The 20160-nt window shown below is 41.0% G+C and overlaps 1 protein-coding gene across 1 annotated transcript in view; it reads right to left on the minus strand.

The window, feature by feature from the left end:
* The window catches only part of TNFSF11 (TNF superfamily member 11), a 260427-nt gene extending 247521 nt beyond the window's left edge, over positions 1-12906 (minus strand). Inside the window, exon 1 of the mRNA XM_033947655.1 lies at positions 12815-12906. The gene's annotated coding sequence lies outside the window, so the exon portion shown is untranslated. The remainder of the gene's footprint in view (positions 1-12814) is intronic.
* Positions 12907-20160: the final 7254 nt, after the last annotated feature.

A 20160-nucleotide genomic window follows, 5' to 3' on the forward strand; every position in this document is an offset into this window, starting at 1 on the left:
GCGAGCCCCACACACCGGCACCTCCCCCAAATCAGTAACGGGCCGGCAGCACTCCAAACAGGCTGCCTCGGCCTCTCTGCTGGTGAACCCTCTCTGCCGCGCCACTGATTGACATCTTTCAGGGCTTAAAATAGCCAGGGGAAGCAGGGGTTAGGGGTAGAACCGGCCCAAATATTATTCACAGTTTTTTAATATTCGCGGGCCGGCTCTGCCCGTAACTACCGCGAATATGGAGGGGGAAGTGTACATGTACAAATAATTTCCAAGTCTATCTTTTGATTGACTCAACAATAAAGAATACTATAACCCTATATCCCTTCATTATACTTATTTATATAATTAGCCTGTATAAAAATACATAATAAAACTTTTAGTTGCCATTTAAATGTATCATAATTTAAACTTCCTTTTTATATAATGCTTCATCTTGTCATGTATGAACTGTGAAGTAGTGAGCTAATTCCAACATATTAATTACCCCCTGAATATAATTACCTATACAGTGGGATTTAGGTGGGTTCACACTCTCTTTCACAATGTCATTAATTTCTTTTACAGAAAAAAGACTGACATATTGTAACACCTCTTCTTAAAAATGCACACTGGCATCCAGTTATTCACAGAATAACGTATAAACTTTGTATAATTACCTTCAAAACCCTTTATAATATGACCCCTGCTTTCTTATTTAGGTTATTAATTCCATATTCTGCAAAGAGAATTTTAAGATCTAATGAACAAAACTTATTGTCTATTCCTTCATTGAAAATTATAAATACTAGACGACAATTTATTTTTTCATGTACTGCACCGCAGACTTGGAATGCTCTCCCTATATATTTAAGGGAAGAGAAGGAATTTGGAAAATTTAAAAGTAACTTAAAAACATTTCTTTTCAAAGATGCCTTTGCAAACTAATTTTATTATCTTACTACCTTACTCTATTTTATTATATTTTTTATTTGTTATCCTCTTGTATTTTCCCTTAATGTCCTCTCTTTACTTTAAAGAATTGTATTTCATTCCTCCTTACCTAATGTTATGAATATGTTAATTGAGTGTAATTTTGTCCTTTAACTATTTTTATTTATTGTATTGACACCTAACAAATGTAAATTTTAAAATGTATATCGCTTAGAAGTTTGATTAAGCGATTAATCAAGAAACCTAATAAACTTGAAAAACTTAAACTAAAGGAAGCAACTGAGAAATACCTTACATGTCCACCCCAAATATCAGTGTATAAAAGCACAAAGACATTTGAAGCCTCACTAGACATTTGAAGAGACATGTACAAACCTTTTCAAATTAGGTTTGACAGCCAATTTGAGAAATCTCTAAGGGGCCCTTTTGCTAATGTACATCTAATACAGTGCACATTAATATTTTTTTTCAGAGTTTTTTGAGGGGGCATGTCAGGGGTGGAGAGTGGACATTCCTGCATTTTCCAATTAGTGTGGCATAGTGGTTAGAGCTCCAGCCTCGGCCCAACCCAGCCCACGTGCCTAAGGCCCCGTCCACAGGAGGGGCCTAAGACTCCCGGGCCTAATCTGGTTGGCCCAGGCGCCTTAGGTGGGGTTTCAGACGTCTGGGCCAATCCGGACCCATTCTACAGCCGGCTGGCCTGCTGGACGGGCGGGTTTGGCACCCGTCTGTCTGGCCAACATTTTACAGGTATGGGGGTGGGATTGGGGGTGGGAGGTCATGGGGGTCACGGGTCGGTGGGGGGGCTGATTGTGGGTTCAGGGGGCGGTCATGGGGGGGGTTGTGTCAAGGGCAGGAGGGCCTGGGATCCCTCCTGCCCGTATTGTAGTGGGGGGTGGGGGGTAAGAGGCCAGGAGGGCTTGGGCTCCCTCCTGGCCTGACGTAATCAGGGGGTTCCGCGGGTGCCCGGGGCAGGAGGGCTTGGGCTCCCTCTTGCCCCGATGTCATCGGGGAATGTCGGGGTGCTGCGGGGCAAGAGGGCTTGGGCTCCCTTTTTGCCCCAATGTTGTGTGTGGGGGGGGGTGATGTATCACCGCAGGAGAGATGCCTTATCTCCCCTACCGCGATGCCATCACTCCTCTATCTGAAGTGCTGTGACCCGCGGCAGGAGAGATAGGGCATCTCTCCTGCCGCGGGTCACAGCAGTTCAGGTAGAGGAGTGATGGCATCGCGGTAGGGGAGATGAGGCATCTCTCCTGCCGCGATCATTGCTGTAGGGGGTAGGCAGGTTGCTGGGGCCGCTGAGCTGATCACAGCAGCCACGATCAGCTCAGCAGCCCCTTTTTCGGCACTTAGACCTGTTTTGACTTTGTCTAAGTCAAAATGTATAAGTGCCGACTAGGCAACCTGCCTAAAGTTTTGGTTATACCTGCTGCACGCCTAGGTGTAGGTCGGCCCACCTCCCGCCCTTTCCCCTCCTCTAAACACACCTCTTTTCTCCCTGTGCGTTTAGTGGCAGGGGAAAGGCCTAAGCTGGTTTTAGATACGTCTAAAACCAGCTTTGATTATGGGTACTTGGATGATCAGGCTTTTTGATTGTCCAAGTAGCCATTTAGGACACTTTTTAGACGTTTGTTTTTTTTTATTATTATGAACCCCTAAATGTCTAGATAACACATTTTCAAACAAAAAAGAAAGACGTCTTACAGTTTTGAAAAAGAACGTTTTTTTTCTACTGCATTTCTGGATGTCTTTCCCAAAATGTCCAAACTCAAATAGACGTCCTATTGAAAATGCCCCTCCACGTATCAACAACCCAAGCTACTTGTTCTATTGAAGGCTCAAGATTATGGAACACATTGCCAAGTAGCTTAAGATTTTGTAAAGATGCTGTACTTTTTAGGTGATTGCTAAAAACTCATCTATTTGTGGCTAAAAACTCATCTATATGCTAGTTAAATTCTAAGGGCTCCTTTTACTAAATGTAGCAGAGGTTTCTACTGCAGGGCCAGCGAGTGGATGCTTTGACTCTCATAGAATTCCTATGAGCAGAGCATTTACTTCACCAGCCCACGCTAAAAACCGCTAGCACTGTTTAGTAAAACTCAGCGTAAGTCTTTGATGTTGAGAAAGGGGATATGATGTGTTTTTCTGTTTTGTTTATATTGTTGAAAAATTATGTATATTTTATTGTAACCCGTTTCGTTGTTAAGTGGGAAAGAAATTTTAAAATAAATAAATCAGTGAATAATAAGGAGTTCTGAACTCCAGGTTAGCTATTATTATATGCATTTTTCCTAGAGCCTTTATTTACATGTCTTTATTCTACTACTGCCCTCTACTGATCAGAAGTGATACTGTAACCCATTCTGGTTCCAATATTGAAGACAAATATTTATTTCCCGTTAGCCTTCTCTATTGCCAGTTTGAACAGCATAATCCACAATTGCACTAGTTCAGCTGGCTGAAGCGCTTGCCCTGAGTCAATCCTTGGTTTGCCAACTCATTGTAAAATATGTTTTTACATTAAGTTCATTTATGCTTTTAACATTTACCCCCTTCTACAAAACTGCGCTAGTGTTTTTAGTGCTTCAAAGTTCATAGAATTCTTATGAGTGTCAGAGCTGTTACCGCTGTGGCTATCACTAAAAACCGTGCTCTCTAGTAAATTTTTAATGCTGATTTATTGAATCGTCACTCTTTTCAAAAAAAATTTAAATTCACGTTTATTAAAATTTTGGATATATGATCAGCATATAAGGCTTTTTAAGTTTGAAGTTTGGTGTCTTTTATAACACTAGTCCTGCTGGAGGTGACAATTTGGTAAGTTTTTTCTAATCTTTTTTTTTTTATAATTGTATTTTTTATCATTGTACTTTTTTAATTGAATTTTCATGTTTTTATATGTCAGTGTTTAATAAATTATCTCCAGATCATCTGTATCCACAGTTTTTTGTTTTCATTGGTGGATTGTTTTCACTGTGGATTATTGGGTCTCCCCATTTTTCTTTGCTGTGCTGCATAATCAAATATACAACAACAAAAATTCCCTTTAATATAATAACAGAACTACAGTTCTGGATTACAATAAATGAACAAATGACTCAACAATTTGAAACTTAGAATTCAGAATGAAAAGGAGACCTTCAGAATTGTTCAATGATCCAAACTGTTATAGAGCTCACACCACCTCAGAGCAGCATTAATTTGAATTACATTATCCATCTCCAGTCTAAATGGTGCAACATGTTACACTTCTCCCTCGGTATTCGCAGGGGATAGGGGCAGAGCCAGATCGTGAACAGAGAAAAAACGCGAATAAATTCTCGTCCGGCTCTGACCCACCCTCGCCTCCCTCCCGCCTTCCCCCCGGCCTTACCTGGTGGTCTAGCAGGCTTTCAGGGCAGAAGCAATCTTCCTACGCTCCTGCCCCGTGCAGATCACCAATAGGAAATGGCTTCCGTGAGTTCCCATAGTCTCTCGAGACTACGACGGGAGCTCATGGCAGCCATTTCCTATTGGCGATCTACACGGGGCAGGAGTGTAGGAAGATCGCTCCTGCCCCAAAAGCCCACTAGACCACCAGGTAAGGCTGGGATGCCGGGAGAAAGGCTGGAAGAAGGCGGGAACATCTGAAACTATGGGTTCCCCCCTCCCCCCCAAAAAAAAATTGCAAATATGTGAAACCGTGAATAGGGAGGGGGAAGTGTAAAGTGTCCAACTACTAGAGTTCAGTTCAAAGGACCTGATTCCATAAATGGCACCTAATTCCTAGGTACCATTGAGTACGATTGTCAATCATCCGCTTGGTGTCATTTATAGAATCGCATCTAGCGGCACCTAAGCAGTCTTAGGTGCTAGTAGGCGTTGAATCCTTAGGCACACTGTCATTTAGGCCAGGATTTAATTAGCCTAAATGAGTGCACCTAAGTTAGGTCCTACCAGCACCTAAGTCAAATAGTTCCCCAAATCCGCCCAGAATCCGCCCCATGTCATTTATAGAATCACACCTAGTGGCACCTGAGCAAACTTAGGTGCCAGTAGGTGTTGAATCCTTAAGCACACTGCCATTTAAGCCAGGATTTTCTTGGCTTAAATGAGTGCACCTAAGTTAGGCCCTACCAGCACCTAATTCAAACAGTTCCCCAAATCTGCCCAGAATCCGCCCCTAACCATACCTACTTACTGGTAGGGCCTTGAAAGTGCCATTAAAAATAAAATTAATTAGGTGGTAGCTTCTTTGAGGTAGGCATCTACACCAATTAACAATGCTGATTGAACCAATTAAGAAAATTAAGTTAGATGCCTAGATCAGCTATATGTGCCAGTCTATGCACCTTACTTCAGGCGCCATTTATAGAATCTTGGCTAAAATGTTCATATATGGTATGTGCTCATAAAAAACTATGCGTTAGTGCTATAATTAGTAACAATTCTAGCACTTATCTGCTGTTAAAAAACAAGCAGTTAAGGGATGGCCAATGGAATATGTAACCATGTCGTTTTCTCCTGGTACCATCAAACCTCTTTGACAAGGGAGTAAACATTTCTGTGGTTGGGGTAGCCCATTGTTCTTGGTCTGAATCAGGTTGTTAAAGACTGTCCATCCTGTTCCAAAGATCCTGAAGTTGGCCCTACCATAGATTGTAAGGCCTTAGCAAGGTTGCTCAGAGTCCCTGTGGCTGGCTCCATTCTGACCTGAATGTGAGCTGTCTAAACAGTCAGGGGCTGGGCCAGAGAAAGGTGGGGAGGTTAGGCTCAGGGCTGGATGATACAAACAAGCAAAAGCAGGAGACAGGCAATTACAGCAAACATATGTCAAGCAGGTAAAATATCAGGAACCAGGAACCGATGGTCAATCGGTAAGAAAACAGAGCGCAACAATGAAAAAAGTAAAACTGGATAACAGGCCAGACCCATCAGATGATTTGTTAGACCAGGAAGTTGTACTGGGTCGACTTCCATACATATGGTGAGCATACCCCTTGCTGATCCAATGGACAGGGAAGTTCTTTCTCTACATCCACTCAAAGGCTCTAGGGGCTGGATCAAGGTTGTGATTAAGTTCTGGCTCAGGTATGGTTCTACAGTCTCCAGGCCAGAGAATCCTGAATTTGAACCTTAGTAAACCTGGACATTCTAATAGCTTGTTGTTGCATCCTTCAAAGAACCTGTCCAAATGAAATACATCAAATAATAATGTACATGCCCCTAAACTTCACTATGCATTCAGCAGAACATTTAAGAAAAAAAAATTTAAAAAGCATCCGTTTCTTTTTACTAAGCAGGAGTATACATAATTCTGAGTCAGACTGTTCCTTACTTTTGTTTGATTTCAATTACAGACTTATTTCTTTGGGAGGTGGTATGTCTTGTTTAGATAGGTTTTGATCTGATTTAATTGGGATCATGTCTTTCCCTTCTTTGTAATGTGGGCTCCAAAGATTTTGGTTTTCTTGAGTTGGGTATTGCCTGGATTCAATGGCAAACCTAGCTTGGTTGTCACCCAGAGTGGAGCAAAGCCCCCCAGGCATTCAAAAGTCACAGACCCAAAGTCAACATGTGCACAGCTGTTGGCTCTGTTGGACCCCTGCTCCAGAATAGGAAGTTGATATCAGAGGGGGCAGGAGACTGGCAGAACTGACCTACACATGCATTTAGACCACCACTACATGAATGCTCAATGCACCCCTTACCACCCAGGGCCAGTTGCACCCACTGCCCTGTCCTTGGTATACTAATGTATTTTCCTTATTTTGCTGTAAATTTGCAAAATTTGTAATAAAATAAGCTTCCATTTACAGTGGGAGTTGCAACAGAGGAATTAGCTGGCTAATAATAATAATAATAATAATAACAGTTTATATACCGCAGGACCGTGAAGTTCTATGCGGTTTACAATGATTAGAAAGATGCTACTCCCTTTAGGAACACGAAAGGATAAATCAAAGTAAATAATAATAATAACAACTTTTATTTTTCTATACCACCAACACCCAAATAGTTCTAGGTGGTTCACAAAGTAAGAGGACTGAACAATTCAGTGATGAAACAGAACACATATGAAGCACAGTACAATATACCGTTTTATAAAACTATAGTAAGAATACTATGATATAATCATCAATCAGGTAACAAATTTTTTAAACAAATAAGTTGTAAGTGTAACTAATATTTTAAAAGTGCAATAAGATGCAGTCTGTCGAATCATATCATCTAACCAGACTTGACCTTTACCTGCTTGATAGGCCAAGGTTCTATCAAAAAACTTTTTATAACGCTATGGAAATGATGGATGAGACTAATCAGGAGATGTGCAAATCGAGTATGAACAAAGTATACAATACAGGTACTATTTGAGTAAATAAGTAGGATTTACAATGAGCATAGTATATGGTACTAGTATTAGGTGTATTATATACATAGAGGAATGTATTTATAGGGTGAATATAGTATTCCCTAGTGTATATAGGGAAAGATTGTGTGTATAGACTTTGAAGAGTGCCTTTTTATGTTGATGATCCAATTTGTGGTACATTTTACTTCTACAATATTCATTGTGATTTCAACAAGACTCCTGAGGCAGGCCGTTTAGGCCAAAACATGTGTATGTCGAGTCATCGCATAAATAAAGCAGAGTGTTGAAACTATCAAGTACCACTGTGGTTTTGGACATCTCCACTGTTTGCCTGTTACCGACTCATGGAGGTCACTCTTCTGGTTGTGTTCTGCACATACTTTAACCCATAACACCTCTATGCCCAAGATAAAAGGTATCAATGCACAATTGTGGTTTTCCTGAGAAAATTTCAAAAATGAAAGTATTGCATACTTTTTGCCTTGAAGATCCATCGGCGTCCAGAGGACCAGCATAACCATTGGATCAGTTGAGGCTCTGGCCCAGGACACCGAGGATTAAGGGTTCCAAAATACCCAGCCTTTGATCTGTGGTCTGCTGGTTAAGCTTCCCCCCCTCCTTTGGCCTGCTCCTGGGTCTTCCTTCTGCTGCATCTTGCCTATTCTGATGTAATTTCCTGTGGGTGGGATGCAGCAGCGGGAAGGCCAAGGGGCTGGCTGAAGGCAACCTATCATGCTGCTGCTGGTGTCCTATATAAACTTTACAGGACCATGGGGCAGTGAGAGAGGTGAGGGAGTAGTTCCAAACCCGGGGGAGGGGGAAGAGAGACTGGACTGGTGGGGGGGGGGAAGAGATGCTGAACCAAGGGAAGGAAAGATGCCAAACCTGTGCAGAGGGAGGGGACGCTGGAAGTAATGTGATGGGGGGAGCTCAGCCAAATCAAGTTGGCTCAGGGAATCCCTATCCCTTGAGTCGGCCTGAGAGTCCACCAAGTGAAAATTATGAGCAAGCTTTTAACTAATATACACTTTTATAGAATTCTGCCTATATATGGTAAAACATGCCTAAACATGTGAGATGCTACATTTTATAGGCAAGAACAGCACATGTTTGTAATTTGCTAGAGTGTGAATGGGCCACTTGCTAACAGACATTTCCCAAAACAGGTTTTGTGTTTTTTTTAAGTAGCAAGGCAAGTGTTTGATTTGAATAAGTCTGCGAGGCCTTTTTTCCATACATAAAATAATCTTATTCACCAAGATATAAAACAGATCAAATTAGAAAATTGTCATATTTTCTCTTTACAAATGAATGATTTACTGTGCTGGGATGGAAAGTTTTGTGTGGGCTGAAGCTCAGCCATTACACAATGAGTCATGTCAAGTTTCCAAAGCACATCACATCTTACGTTTAGACTCATTGAAACCAGACAGTAGCCTATTAGCAGAGGTACTTCGGTGCACTTCACATCCAGAAAGCTGCTTGCTTGTCCGTAATAAAGCTACAGAAATTGAGCAGGATTATGAGAATTGAGTTAAAAGGTTTATTTGTAAATTTTAGTCGATTTCACAGTACTAATGTTAACACTACTTTCACTGGTGGTTTGCAGTTTTTAAAAATAGCTTCATATTTTATTTTAGAATAAGGCTCATCAATCAAGAGGCTAGACTGGCCGCATGCTCTAGGCTTAGTGTGTAGATCAGTGGTCTCAAACTCAAACCCTTTGCAGGGCCACATTTTGGATTTGGAGGTACTTGGAGGGCCTCAGAAAAAATAGTTAATGTCTTATTAAAGAAATGACAATTTTGCATGAGGTAAAACTCTTTATAGTTTATAAATCTATCCTTTTGGCTAAGTCCTAATAATAATAATATTGTAATTTATAGCTAAAGAGACATATGATCCAGAAACTTTTATTTAACTTTTGTGATTATGATAAACATACTGAGGGCCTCAAAATAGTACCTAGCGGGCCACATGTGGCCCCCGGGCTGCAAGTTTGAGACCACTGGTGTAGAACATGTAGTGTAAATGCTTTCATTGTGTCAGTTTAAATTCTGAAGTATAAGAGCAGCTGAAAAGTTTCACAAAAAAATGTGGCGTTCTAGAAGAAAGTACTATAAGAATAATTCAGAAATTATATGGTTTATGAATTTTAGAGCCAGCATGGATCAATTATGATTGTTTTAAATGACACTAGTCCACAGATTCTATGAGGTCACCCAAATTTGAGTATGGATCTCACATCTGTGCGCAAGGTAGTTAATCAATTATTGATATTAATTGGGACTTACACACAGATCTGTGCATGCAGTATTCTGTCAAAAATATGAGCATAAAATGCTACAATCCCTTACAAAACAACACTCCAAACAAAATTCAACAATGCTTCACACTATACAGTATCTTGATGTGTAAGAGATATGTGCTCAGAGACATGGAGACCATGTGGAGACTCTGCCCCAGATATAGCCTCACCACCCTGAAGCAGATAAGTTCATCGTACTATTACATTTTGTTTGTTGAAGATTGTAGTTTTTCCAAGTTGCCAAGTTTATTTATAATTTTTTTTTTTTTTAAATCTTTGACATTTCATATTTTTATAATGTATACAATTGAAAGAATCAAAAAACTATATGAAAATACATTATTATCATCACAATTATTATCTTAAACAATTTTTCCGCCCCTTCTTATCCTTGTTATAAACAATAATATGATATTTTATATTATACTATCTATACAATTATACTCTTCCAATAAATATTCAACCCCAATTTATTTATAATTAATCAACATGTATCTGGTCGGTTTACAACGCTAAAAATTCTATGAGCATTGGAGCCGTTACTTCCATGGCTGGCGCTAAAAGCCATGCTACGGTGGGTGTCAATGAATATGAATTCAATTAATTTGGGACTGCTAAAAGCACTCACTAAATGCTAAAGTTTCCACAGTGTCCTTTACCTACACATAGGGCTTCTTTCACTAAGGTGCACTAGCGGTTTTAGCGCACGCTACAATACCGCACGCACTAAAAGCTAACGCCTCCATAGAGCTTGCGTTAGTATTTTGTTTAGCCCGTGGTTAGCGCGCGCTAAAAACGCTAGTGTACCTTAGTAAAAGGAGCCCATAGTCTCCTGAATTCTATACAAAGTGCTAAATATTAATGAGCAATTATTGGTGACAATTATTTTTAATTAAAAGTTACATGTGTAAACATAGACATGGAATCTACGCCTAAATTTTACACACAAGTTAAAAAAAAAAAAAAAGGTGGGAGTGCAGAAATGGGAGGGTCGTGAGTGCATTGGAGGCATTCCTTGGACTTACACGTGTAATTATAAAATAAGGGGGGATCTGTGCGTAATTTAAGCACAGGGATTTGTACCACATTTCATTTGATACAAATGGATGCGCCTAAATATAGACATGGTTTCCAGGCATAAGTGTTATTCTATAATCCACAACTAACTTTAAGCACCATTTACGGAAGAGCACTCAAGTTTTTTTCAGCGCTGATTTTATAGGCACTATATATAGAATCTAACCCATTATAAAACATTTTTTGGTATAATAACTGTATAGAGATTAATGCTGTAGCCCAGGGCAGCAGAACACTGTTTGGTTTGGGGGCCCAGGAGCTCCGCCCTATCCCTAGCAGAATCCTGCGGGGCGGCATGGCCCGTCACCAGCTCCCGACTCCACCTTCTACCTCCTCTTGGCGTTGTACTTTAAATTTTTCGGAGCAGCCACAATGCAGAGTCAATGAGTAGGCCTGCCCCCGGAAGTAGAATAAAGGGATCCAGGGCAGGCTTGCTTGTTGACGCTGCGCAGTGGCTGCCCTGAAGTACAACATCGGGAAATGGGTGGGAGGGTGGACACCAACTGTCAACCACCAATTTTTGTGGAGGCCAAGGCTCCTGTAGCCTTTGTGGGAAGATTTAACACCAGCCCCGTTCCAACGCCTCTGGCTGTAGCTATAGATTTTCTAACACTTTGCAATTTCTGTAGAACTCTTTCAGTGGTATTCAATAAACAATTACAAAAAAAAGTTATATAAGCATTGCTATAACGGTGTCAAATGAAAGGCAGCTCATTAGAGATTCAGGGGGGAATTCTATAAATGGAGCCTTAACTTAGGAACCGATAGGCCATACTGGTGCCAAGTTAAGAGGGAAACACCATTTCAAATGGCACTTAAAATTTCAAAGCGCCTACCAGCGCCTAAATAAACAGCGCTAGAATCATACCCCTGGAGGCACCTACTGACACTCAACACCACTAGAGCTGTGGCTAAGGCCGGAAGTAGCATTAGGCTCTGGTAGGAGCCTCTGGAGGTGTAATTCACGTCAAAGTTAGGTGCCGTAAATGTAGGCCTTGAAAACCATAGCCTACATTTCTGGCACCTATCTTTGCCAGAGGCGCAATTTTATAAATGGCACTACTGCACGATCGTGACACACGATCGGCAGTCACTTTTAAGGCATCATTTAATTCAGCAATCGGTGTTTACTCAAAAATACAATGGAGAAAAAAAAAAAAAAAAAGCCTCAAAACACACTATGAAAGCTCCAGACATACAGAATTGCAAAGCTGTTTCACATTCGCATCAAAAACTCCACATGCATTCTTCTTAGCCGAGTCTCAACATGAAAACAAAGCCATCCATGTGAACAAGTAAAGGGACTTATCTTTGTGACTGGGTAAGGCCCAGACTGGATCAGGCCGGTGCTCTGACCTAGGTCACCCAAACCTCAGCTGAGCGATAAGGTGAGGTATGGAGAGCAACGGGGTATGCAAATGAAATAAATGTTAATGCAAATAAACTGTTTTTAGTGTGAATTATTTTATTTACCACTTTATATTCCACTGCAATGCTTCATGAGGTGGTAATCCACAAAACCCCTCAAAAAAACTTAACTTGCAAAAAAAAGGTCAAAAACCACAAAGGAAAAAAAAAAACAACACTTCTTGGTGACCAATCAACCTGTTGGCTCAACCGTGCCTGTTCTTTTTTAAGGTTTTCAACAATCTGGCAGAATTCAACATTTTGCTTCTGAATCTGAAGCAATTCCCAAAGTGAATCTGTAACTTTCACCCTGAGCATGGGATTCTTCTACCCTAATTAGATATGGGTATTTCAGATCCCCTGCCCAATTAATCCCAACTAGTTGGTATCACAAAACTTCCACAGGCTGTGTTCTGCCAGCTTCCCAACCAACAAAATGGCATTTCCAATATCAAATCAAAAACTTTGCAACCTGCTTGCACTGCTTTGATCAGCAATGATTAATTAGCTCAGCAACATTAACTTTTCACTTTTCAGTCCAATAGAATTGAGGCAGCACCACTTCTTTAGGCACAATACTCTTATCTTCACAGGTTCCCTTATGTTTCCATATCATGCACAACTCTTAAGTCATCAGGTTCCATTTCTATATCATTCATAAACAGTTCTTCTGGCATTTTAACTTCATTAGCATAATCTTCAAAAGAGCTATTGGAAGCCTCACTCCTGAGGTCTCCTACCTGATTTTCCTGTGGAGTACTGATTTATGTCCTCTGAATCCATTGCTGCACAGGCCTGCTTCTCTCAAAGGATTTAGGAAATCTGTGGGTTTGTGGCTGCCTCCATTGCCTAGAGGCCACACCCTTTTCACTGCCTTTGGGCTGATTACCTCTAGGACCAGCTGAGATTCTAGCTCTTTCTGCTGAACTCTGGTAGTTTCCCTGCCGATTAGCCCTGATTACAACTGGGCTACCTGCAGGAACTACTTCAGTCCTGAGTTTGTCTTTCATCTGTCTAGTGCCTGCTGGGACTTGTGGTTTCCTTCCACTGGTTGTTCCTAGGCTATTATCAGGCAAGGATAAACGGGTCACTGCAGTGCTGCCCTCTTTTGGGGTTTATTAAACAAGGGTGTTTCATTTCCTTGCCAGATGACATTTGCTCCTTATCCCTTGTTTTAGCTTCAGTTTCAGAGCACTGCAGGGTTTCTTTACTCATCACAGGGCTCTCCCTGTGACATCTTGTTAACGGGAATCCAGAACAGTTCCAAACAATCTTCACTCTGTACTTATACTCCAACAGGCCTCATCCAACTCGATCATCAAAGGTTCCCGAAATCCAACCCAACTGGAATGGGGTAAGGACAGAACTTGAAGGGACAAGATAGAGCTGGAGCCAGATCCTGTGGGGATGGGGACAAATTTGTCCCTGTGTTCTACAGAAAGACCATGACCCTTTATACACACGAATGTAACATTTAGGCATTTAAGTGCTAGTATTCTATAATCTTAGCACACAAATGATGTTTTTACATTTAGGTGTTAAGGTTATAGAATGAGGGGGTAACTAAATAATACACTTGGGTAAAAGGGACCCCTTAAATTCAAATGATCAGATACTTTACAATTCACATAAATGAATTAGCAACACAACAAAACAAAAAGGAAGACCCAATGTTCCACAGTAAAAACAATCCAAAGATAAAAACAACAAACTGTGGATGTGGATGTATTTGCTCTTCATAATAAAAATACAAATAAAAGTCTGAATTAGTAATACACATATGATTGTCCCGACGGACCCTACATGGTCCGTGTTTCGGCGACACCGCCTTCCTCAGGGGTCCGAATGATGTAGGGTAGAGATTAAAATATAAGCAAAACAATATATGTATCTTTGGGTTCATAGTCAAAAACGCGCAGGACAATTGAGCGCCGACAATACTGAGCAGACAATTGAGCAGAACATCAGTGTGCTGGACTTAAACTTAATTTTAAAATGCTCTGAGAGGGGGGTTTGGAGAGGGAACTCCCGCAGTTAAGTTAATATTGTTTGCGCTGCCGTTGGGTGGGGATGTTGGGGGGGAACCCCCATTATAGAGGGAAGAGGCATTTTTCCCTTTTTTTAGAGAAAAATGTCAATTTCCTCTGTAATGTGGCCTCCCTCACACACACCCCAACGGCAGCGGCAACAGTACTAACTTAAGTGTGGGGGTTTCACACACACACACACACCCTTAGAGCATTTCAAAATTAAGTTTAAGTCCGGCGCACTGATGTCCTGCACGCGATTTCTGCTCGGTATTATCGGCGCTCAATTGTCTCACGTGCTTTTGTCCCGTCACCGTGTCTTTGAGCATAGAACCTGAAAATGGCTTGAAACAAGCAGAGTAGCGTGTAAAATCGCAGTGAATTAGTAGCAGCTTAGTTAGTTTAAGTTGGAAGAAGAGAACTCTTTTACCTCTCTCTCACTTTCTTGTCGCTCTAATACACTTTTCTCCTCTCCCTTTTTCCCCGCCCGGTGCTAGTGGAATGTATTCTATGACTGTTACATTTTCAGGAAATTTCATCTTTCAGTCTCACCTATTCATTCTATCTGACCTGGTGAAAGGTCAGTTAACTTTTCAAAAGCTAGTCAAGAAAAATATTAAATTACTGTAACAAAAAAAGTAGTGCCTCGTATTATTTTGCCTTTTTTTTAACCTTTATTTCAGTGTATTCAAGTGGACTAACAAGGCAGGAAGATGTGTTTTGGCAAAAAAGCAATGACCCAGAAAAATAGCAGCTCTACCTATTCCCATCTGACTGTGGAAACCACAGGCTGATATTATTCTGTTCTCATAAGGTGGTGCTGGAAATTAGTACAGCACCTACCATAAAGCAACATCTACAGTGCTGTCGCTCAACGTGTTGGGGGGGGGGGGTTTCCTGGCAGTCACATGCCATATAAAAACAGTGAGCAAACGGTGGAGCTGCTACAGAGAACTCAGCGAGCACATGTAAGGGATGTTAGTGTACAGTACAGAAAGGGAAAGGGATTGGGACTTGTATACAGCCTTTTTGTAGGTTTTACAACCACACTCAAAGTAGTTTACATACAAGTACTTCAAGCATTAAAAGATACATAGCAACTTAAAGAATATTAGCTGAATAATCAGCAGGTCTTATCGGGGTAGGAGTAACTCATACTGAGAGAATTTCCGCTTACTAGGGCCATACCCAAACGTTTAATGGCATTATCTAAATACTGGAGTCAAAATAGAGAGGGAGTCAAAGAACAAAACCAAGAAGTACAAAAAAGAAGAACAAGAGGCCTTCAAGTTCTGAGCAGTCAAACTTCCATTTATTGAAGGACCCAGCATGGTCCGTGTTTTGGCGTATCCACCTGCGTTAGGCTCATTCAACGCAATTCATACAAAGAACAATGGAAAGATAGCCAAACAGATAACACCAAATATTGACTCTCTCAACTATCAGTATCCAAGGTATAGCAAGAGTGAAGTTGCACCTGCGTCTTAACAGTAACTTTACTCTTGCTATACCTTGTTATTCCGTCGTTCTTTGTATGGATTACATTGAATGGCCCCTGACAACAGGTGGATATGCTAAAAAACACGGACCATGTCAGGTCCTTCATTAAATGGAAGTTTGACTGCTCAGAACTTGAAGGCCTCTTGTGCTTCTAAATACAACATAACGGTAATACAATATACTTCTCTCAACGATTGTGTAAAAATCCGTCCAGCCAATATTCAAAGTGAATTAATTTGCTGGGATTGGCAGCTATCTGGTCATTTTCAATGAAGATAACTGGTTAAGTGCCACTGAAAATGACCACTAGGGGCACAGGACCCAACATGGTCCGCGTTTCGACAAAAAGTCTTCTTCAGGGGTCCTTGAGAATCCTATAATGGTGAATATTTTTTTTTTTATAATTCTTTATTCATTTTCAAAAATTACATTAAGTGTTAAATATTTTCATTCACAGTAACAATAAATACATCACTTATAAACAATCATTGGTATATTACATAGATTCTTATCCCTACCCCTCGCCCATCCCTCCCAACCATATACTCCATTATTGTATGATATATGTAATAATAAAATACCCCCCTCCCTACCTCATAAACTGATAAACATAAGGGAAATAATTTTACGTAATCCTGAAAGGTTGAATGCTCCCTTGGTAGATCATTGTGTACAAATGAAACATAAATTTGAAGAGTTGAAGTGTTTCTGCATAGACAAAGAAATTCCTAATGTTCGGGTAGGGGATAGACAAAGACGTCTTCTGCAAAGAGAATCACGTTGGATCTTTAAACTAGGAACTCTAAAACCGAGTGGATTAAATACTACAGTAGAATGGGGTTCATTTTTCTAATGGTGTTAACTCAAGTTTTATACAGTTAATGTGTTTATTTTTATTCTTGATTTTTAATACTATTGCGCGTCAGGCTCTTTAAAAGTATATGAATAATTAATAAAGGCCTTTTAAAAGCGCATGCGCGGCGTTCTAGCATTGCCAGCGCCATTTTGTTGCTTAAAGCCGACGCGAATATAGATGCTCAGTAAGTAACCTCAGTTTTTTAGATTTATACATCTTTGGCGTTTTAATATCATAAGCTAAAACTGTGTTTTTTGTTCTTGTGTTTTATAGATTATATGCCTAATATCAGACCCCTGATGAAGCCGGATTTACGGTGAAATGGGTCCCGTAGGGCACAGGCACTTTAAAAGATAAGTTTACAAGCACAGGCACTTTAAAAGTAAAGTTTACACACTGTTGCACTTTCTTCTAAAAAACTTTTGCACACATAGCATAGAGCTCGATGAAAGATACTTTCAACCTGCTAAGACTGTTGGAACAATCATTATTGATTAGACAGTGCCGGTGTCTGAGAGCTCTATGACTTAGATAAGAGTATATCAAGTTTAATTACTTTTTGATGTGCAAGCCGCAAGATATATTTCAAGTCTTTCTGGTTGGATTATCATTTATGAGTGAGACTTGTTGCCATTTGATTTGAATTGTGCAATTGAAGCATGCCATTCAGGCGGGGTTCCCTGATTGGAAAAACCTTAATAATCATTATAGTATGGAGTTTCTTTGTTTTCAGACAGACTTCTTGGGTCACCAGGCCGCCCAGTGGTATAAATCAGTGGTTCCCAACCCTGTAGATTAAGCATGAAATTACTGCATCTCAATGGCCACAAATTTGGTCTTGGAGGATGAAATGTACGGTGTCTGCATCTATGAGACAAACTTGGTTTTTTCTGTTACATAGAGCGTTATGGACCCCTGTTAGGTTGCAAAAATTAGATAATTCTTTGTCTAATAGATGCTGGCATTGTCATTTAGAAGCAGGAACTTTAGATCATTTATTATTTCATTGCCCATATATTATGAATTTTTGGAAATCAATTTGGGACCAAATTAATAATTTATTAGAGAACCCAGTGGCATTATCCTATGATACTGTGATATTTGGTATGGATATGAGAGCAAAAAGTCAGATTTCTGCGAATAACAATAAATTATTACTAATAATGACAGGGGTTGTCATTCAACAAATCACATATAATTGGAAAGACTGGAAGAGATTAAATTATAACTTTTGGTGGAATTCTATAATGGTGAATAAGTGGAGAATCTAATGTGGTGAGCAGTGAGAAAGACGCTGCTTGCATTCTTTCTCACTGCTCACCACATATTAGATTCTCCACTTATTCACCATTATAGGACCCTCAAGGACCCCTGAAGAAGACTTTTTGTCGAAACGCAGACCATGTTGGGTCCTGTGCCCCTAGTGGACTAGGTCCTTTAAGGTTTTTATGTGGATTACTTTATTTTTATGTGGATGATTTTACCTTATGTGGATGATTTTAGTGTACTTTGACATCAATAATAATAAAATGCTAGAGGCGCATGCGTTCTTGAAAATTCGTGAGCGGTGGTGCCGTGAGGTGTGCTTCTGTGCCAGTCCTCACGGCGCCTGCGCGTGACTGTGCAGAAGACACCAGCGACTCCTCCCTCCCGCTCCTCTTCAAAGCGGCCTGCTGAGGTTCGCCAGCCGCAGTAGCGAACCTCGCAAGCCGCTCTCCACCTCTGTGCAGAAGAAGGAGTCGCCGTGTCACCTCCTGCCCTCACTCGCCGCTGCCGCCGCTGATCCTCCACTTCAAAGCAGCCTGCGATCGTGGACGGCTTTAAAGAACCTCGCAGGCCACTCTCCAGCTTCAGTAGCATGCTCCTTCTGACGCACGGGATCGCGTCAGAGGGAACGTGCTACCGAGTTGAAGAGCAGTCTGCGAGGTTCGCTAAAGCCGGCCACCACGATCGCAGGCTGCTTTGGTGAAGAGGAGCAGGCCAGAAGACGCCTGGATGTTGGGAGGGTAAGAAGGGAATCAATACCGGGAGCCAGGGAGAAAGGGGGCTGCTTTGGGGGGAGGGGTGTGCTGGGGGGGAGACAGAAGGGGCCATGGAGAGATAGGGAGAGGGAAAGGGGGCTGCTTTAGGGGGAGGTAGAAGAGGGCCATGGAGAGACAGTTAGGGAGAGGGAAAGGGGCCTGCTTTGGGGGGGAGGTGTGTCCTGGGGGCAGACAGCTTTGCTCAGGGGGGGAGACAGAAGGATACAGACAGCGGCCAAGGAGAGAGAGAGAGAAAGAAACACAGACAGACAGACATATCTATTCTAGCACCCGTTAATGTAACGGGCTTAAAGACTAGTTTATAAATAAAGTCCTTTTAAGGAACATCGTCACTCCACAGAGTTTCTTTTGCTCACCCCCAAAACTACCCCTACAATTGCCCGATTACAAAAAGAACCCTCTGTATTGTACGTAAAGAGTGATTTAAACTACTCTTTGATACTTGTGAATGCTTGCTCAAATCTATGTTTTTTTTGCAAAAGTCAAACACATACAAGTAGAAGGAAGAACATTTGCATGCTCCCTCTACAAACTGACGATAGATTCTTCTGCTAGAGTAGGCTCATGAGTAGTTTCTCCAGGATCATAAGAAGCCACAGTGGGAACTGAACCCAGTACCACAGGTTCTGGAAGCCCATGTAAACAAAAGAAAACTGCTGCCCTCCCCCCCCCCAAAAAAAAAAAAATAATAATTAAATAAATTTAGCTCTGTGAGTTAACATAGACCAGGGCTGCCCAAGTCGAGATCTATTGGCAGGCCAGGTTTTCAGGATATCCACAATGAACGCGCATGAGAGAGATTTGCCTGCACTGCCTTCTTGGTATGCAAATCTCTCTCATGCATATTCATTGTGGATATCCTAAAAACCTGGCCTGCCAGTAGATCTCGAGGACCAGACTTGGGCAGCCCTGACATAGACATTTTATTTTGTCTGAACACCATACGAACTGTGTCAGATGGTGGAAAATGGTAACCAGAGACATAAGGAGGACGTCCAACACCACAGACTGGGCACTGAATTTTTAGTGGTGAACAGGATAGCAAGTGGACAGTAAAACACACCTCACTCGTTAACTGCTGGTATGACATAAGGACAAATGACTATCAAAATAAACACAAAAGAGGAAATACTTGAAAACCAAAATGGCACTTAAAGATGCTTGAGGTTTCTCTTGAATACTGATGATGTACTTAGAAAAGCCATTATCCTCTCCATGGCTTGCCATGCACAGCTGGTGAGTAATGTCAGACATATCATGGGTAGATGCTTTGGTAAGATATGGATCTCTATTTGTGTTTGGAAATATCATGTTTCATGGCTAGTTTTAAGCAGATTGTGTTTGCTGTAAAGATACAGCCATCTGCTACTTTAAATAACACTGGAATCCTTGGGTGTAAGATACAGACATTCAGAGAAAGGAAAAATGTATTCTAGGATTACGATTTTCAAGTTAATTAGGACAGGAGCCTACAAAGATGAGAGGCACCACATATTTCAGTTATGCATTGCTAAGCTACTTTTTTTTTTTTTTTTTTTTTTAAATAATTCTTTATTTCGAACACTCACAAAAACACATATAAGAAAAACAACAATGTAGTGCCCACGCAAGAGCAACCCTCAGCTAACAACATCCCCAAAATGCCAAATCAGTGTTAAACA

Source organism: Geotrypetes seraphini, chromosome 6, assembly GCF_902459505.1.
Source record: "Geotrypetes seraphini chromosome 6, aGeoSer1.1, whole genome shotgun sequence".
NCBI lineage: Eukaryota > Metazoa > Chordata > Amphibia > Gymnophiona > Dermophiidae > Geotrypetes > Geotrypetes seraphini.